Raw genomic sequence first — 5,319 nt, 5'->3', positions numbered from 1 at the left:
CAATCCTCTTTATAATGATTTTTTTCTGTCATAGGTAGACCATCTTTATACTGTTTAATATGTATGGTTTCCACTAGCCATATTCAAATTATATGAATGAAACTTAAAAATTCTATTTTTTAATTAATACTAGCCACATTCCAAGTTCTCAATAGCTAACTGAGCTAGTGGTTGTCAGTCAGGACAATGGTGTATTTCCATCATGAAGAAAGCTCTGTTAGAGAGTACTGGCCTAGAATAGGTAGTCTGGAAAATTTAAATTTTTATATACTAGATTATATTAAAGCAGGTTCCAGCATATACAAATCATGCCTAGACAACTTTGAATGGAAAACAGATTTTAGTATGGTAACTCAATTTCCAACTTTGAATAACTGGAGTCAAAATTTGTAAAGAAAACATAATTATTTTAGAAGACAAAGAAAGTAATAAAAATGTTAACCCAATAAGTTCTACAGCTTGATCTTTTATTATACCTCATGTATAAAATACAACATATTTTTAATGTTTGATGTTTTTTTCCTTTTTCAGTTAACTATTATACATTATTTATATTGTATTATATTATTAAAATCTAAATGCTTCCACTCTTAAAATTATAACAGAAATATGAATTGAGAGGTGCATTTGAGTTCCTCTTACTTGTCAGATATATAGTAGGTATTCACTTCTATTGTCATATAAAATGTCTTCCTCTGAGATTCATTCCATCCATTTAAATCAGTCTGACTTAATGAGGGCAATTCCCCCTCATTTTTAGAGTCTGATTCCTAGTTCATAGTCTTACCCTGTACTGAAAGTTCTAATACCATCCTAAGTAACTTCCATTTCCACTTGGAAGACTATAATCTCACTAGTTTTGAAGGTCTTTAAATTTCTTCACCGCCACTCACAAGCATGAATTTCTACAGCCATAATTCAGAATTATCATCATTGAGAAGATTGCTATGTCTTGAATTCAAACACATTTCATTCTCTGATCTCAATTTTTATCTTCCTTACCCTGATTTTCCTATTAAAATGACTCTTTCATTTTTATGGCTTTTTGAAATTAAGTCCTTAATATTTTCCATGTTATACCTCATTAGACTCCACACATCCCTCATGTAGAGGTTATGGCACTTTATTCTCATCAATATCCTTCAATGTCTCTTGATTTGTATTCTTATTTTTCTCCAATCCACTCTGACCTAAAATATAAATCTAAGATTCTTTCAGTGGTTTCTGTAATGCTTCAAGGTAAAGATCATACTTCTAAATAGATAGGCCTTACATCTAAATTTTGCTTTTGTGTAAAATTTTCCCATTGTCACTTCCTCTCTGCTCAGTTCCCATTTGTCCTTCAGTTTTCTAACTTTCAATGGAAAAAAATTCATAAATCACTAATCCTTGATCCAATTCTTTGTATTTTTATAGCATCTCATATTTATTCCATTATATCACTTACCATACTATACTGTGATTTTCTACATTTTAGTGATTTCTCTGGAAATTATAAGATCCTTGAAGGTAGAGATGGTCTTTCTCACCTCTGAACAGCCCAACATTTAGGGGGCACTTGTTTTTGAGTGAATCAATAACGTTGATAACTTCAAAAATTCATTATAAATGAAACTACATTTAATTGAAATCTAAGTCTAATAGCATAAAATACAATAGAATACATAAGAAGGCATTAGAACTAGAGCAGGGTAAGAAAGATTAGGAGTCCACTGCAGTAAGGGTTGCAAGGAATGTTGTAGTTTTAGATACAGTATTCAGGCCTAATTGAAAAGGTGACATTAAGTAGAAGATTTATCCATGTAGTTATTTGGGGAGAAAAATACATGCAGGTAAAAGGGCCAATGAAAAAGCTCTGAGATGGGAACATGACTGGCAAGACCATGCAAGGAAGTCCATGTAGCTAGGTTAGTGAATGAGAAGGAAAATAAAAGATGAATTTAGGAAAGTAATGAAAGCCAGACTGTGTAGACTTTATAAGCCCTTGTACTTGAGTAAAATGGGAGGTGGAACTGAAGAGTAAAGGATAATCAGAGTCACTTTGCCTACTATTTGAGAACTAGAGGGGGCAACAGTGGTGACAGAAAATCTTAAGAGGTTAGTGAAGTAATTTGATGAGAGATAGTGGTACCTCAGATCTGAGGGGCTGCAGTAGAGATAGTGAAAAGTGACCACATCTGTGATACATCTTGTGGACAAAATCAACAGGATTTCCTGGTGGACTGGATACAGGGAAAACTTAATCCAAATGGTATCCACACCTGAGTCAGAGAACACTACTGGAGGAATGGATTTGTAGAACTATTTTGTAGATAACAATTATAGATATCAAATATTAGATATCTATTAAAGGCTAATCCAGTAATAAGGTAAGGCCTGAAATCCATGGGAGAAGTTTGGGCTAAAGCTTTCAGGGTCAAATGGTATCCAAATGACATCAAAAGCACTGAAGCAGACAATCATTATGGAAATGAATATTGATGGACAGATAAACAAAGTCAAGGACTAAGCAAGCCCTGGGTATTGTATAACATTAGGAGGTCAGAGTAAAGAGTAGAAATCAGCAACAGCGAATGATGAGCAAGTAGTAAAAGAACAGTCAAAAAATTGCAGAGTGACTAACTATATATACCGATACCTGTGAACTAAGAAACTGCACTGCAGATGGTAATCTGTAATAGTAGTTTCATGCTTGGAGTGCCTGTCATTCTGGTCATCTGTAGACGGGCTGCTTGTCATGACATGCCAGTTGCTGCTATGAAGTCTCTCGGGTAGATGGTTGGTCAAAAAGAAGGGGGTGGTGAATGAAAGCAAAAGACAGGAAAAGGAATATTGTGGGTCTGTCCTGCTTCAAGGTTGTATATGGTGAGATTTTTGGACTTATGTGTAAACATAAGAAGTATATAATTATTTATGCCTATTTTTAAAATATATTCTAAGTTTTAAATGTCTATCATATTCTGTAGGGACTTAAAGTTCAACATATCAATACTTGAGGAAAAATACCTGTTCCATATTATGCCTAAGATGTTTGATATGCAGTCAGATAGTGAGATTAAGCCTAACAGCCTAAGTTGTATGGTAATAACAATAAGCTTGTCTTCTGGATGGTTAACAACCTAAGTCTGCAGACCAAAATTAGATGAAAAGGAGGGCTGCAAGGAAAGCCAACATTTTGGCCCTAGTCTTCCAAGGTCAATTAAGACACAGGACATATGAGAACTTGTACTGTAACGTCATGTAACTCAGCAGTGTCTTAAATTTTCTGATCAAGATTATGGGGCCAAAGAGGAAAGTGATCGATGATGTAGAGTGTGCCTAAGGAGAGTCACACGGAGAGAAAACATTCTCTCAGGCTTTCACAGAGAGCACATTGGCCAAGCAATGGCCGTGACTCATCCACATGGCTGACACTGAAAAAAGATCTACAATCTGAGGTACAGGATCTCAGAATAAATCCCGAGGGGATTTCACTGACCTTATCAGACCCAAAAGCTACAACTCTTGTTGCATAGGTCCTGCTTTACCTTGGTCTTAACCATCTAGCAGAAAAGTATAAAAACGAAGTATAAGGAGTAAAGCCATGCTGTTATGTTGAGCTGTAGGGGACTCAGGTCAACAATTTCTGACATTGCCAGTGAAGCAGAAGACCCAATACTATTATGGACTACTGAACTCTTTTAGACTATTTTGTTGAGTTAACACACCTATAATATTCAAATAATGGAACTTAACAAAAAAAAAAAAGGGATACAGATGAATGTCCATTTTGTATCTGTGTATTCAAAGTGGTTAGGATAGATATATAGTTACATTCTCTTAATGAATAGAGCTATTTGTTCTAATAGTGTTTGTAGATAGGATATCATGTCCGCATCTTGTACAGCAATTAACCACTGGGAGGAATGTATGCAATGTGTTAATTATTGAAACTGTCCTACCAATTTGATTTGAAACTGCCTCATTGCTATTTGTTTCTCAATAAAATTATGGAAAAAAAATTTTTAAAAATTGCAATGTCCTGAAAACCTAGTGAAAGCTTACATTTTGGGAGCACAGAAAGCATCTGTGACCTGATAGGAATGAGTGAATAGAAGAATGGAAGCAAAAACCTTGAAAAACCAATTTTAGAAAAAAAATGAGAAGAAAAAATTGGATTAAATATAGACAGGTCTTTTGAGAAACTTGTTTCAAAAGAAAGCAAAGAAATGGGAAAATAGCTGGCACAATTATGGAAAAATAGAGAAGAGAATATGTAAGAATAATCGTCTACACATTTATGAAATCACCAAGAACTCAGCCTGGAATGTATCAGAGTACACGATAGTAGATAAACAATCTATTATGATAAAACTAAAGAGGGAGGAGGGAGGAAGAGTGACCTGGAAGAAGTTGCAGGTAGAAAAATATCCACTTCCAATCCCCGATTCCACAAAAAATAAAAATACAATAAAAAAGAAAAATATCCATTTCCAGACCCAGTCTTCTTGAGCTAAGGGAAAAGCAGGGCCTCCAGTTTGGAAGCTACAGAAGAAGCAATAGATTCAAAGGAAAGCCAGTAAAGAGAAATTGACTAGAAGTACAATACAGAGAAGTCAAGTTATAAAATATTGCGGATGGAGAGCGCAGGCCCGGCAAGTGAGTGAGCCGACTTGGGGCCCTCCGGATCCTGATTAGACCCAGAGCGCAGGCCCACCGAGTAAGTGAGAGGACCCGGGGCTGCGGGATCCTGAACAGACCCAGAGCACAGCCCGGGCAAGTGAGATGACCGGGGCCCACGGATCCTCATTCCACCCAGGCTGCAGGCCTAGCACAGAACCCTTCAGCAGAACTCCCTGCAAAGAGGCTAGAAGCAAGACCCACCCAGCTGATTCAGGAGTAGAACATCTTGCCAGAGACACAAAGGGTTCAACTCTAAGGGCTGCAGCAGAAAGAAGTGGAGCACAGCAGCTAGATCCAAACAACACCCACCTGGAGGAATCTGAACTTCACAGAGCCGGACCTGATGCTAAGGTAATAACTCTATCTAAGCTCTACACCAAAGGTCAGGAGACAGTGGTATACAAAATGACAAAGAGAAGAAACAAAATGCAGTCTCAGGCCCCGAGTCCAGCCAGTACAAATGCAGAAGACACTAGCACTGAGGAATCTGGAAATTACACACCAGATATCTCGGAAATAATAGCGTTGACAGTAAAGAATCAACTGCAGAAAGGTATAGAAGAAATCGGGTCAGAAATAATTTCAGAACTAAAAAATGTAGTGGTAACTATAATCAAAGAAGTACTAAGTGCTTCTAAAGAATACACTGATAAAAAA

This window comes from Octodon degus, unplaced genomic scaffold (genome assembly GCF_000260255.1).
Source record: "Octodon degus isolate 3935 unplaced genomic scaffold, OctDeg1.0 scaffold00001, whole genome shotgun sequence".
Taxonomy (NCBI): domain Eukaryota; kingdom Metazoa; phylum Chordata; class Mammalia; order Rodentia; family Octodontidae; genus Octodon; species Octodon degus.
This window is presented reverse-complemented; position numbering follows the sequence as displayed.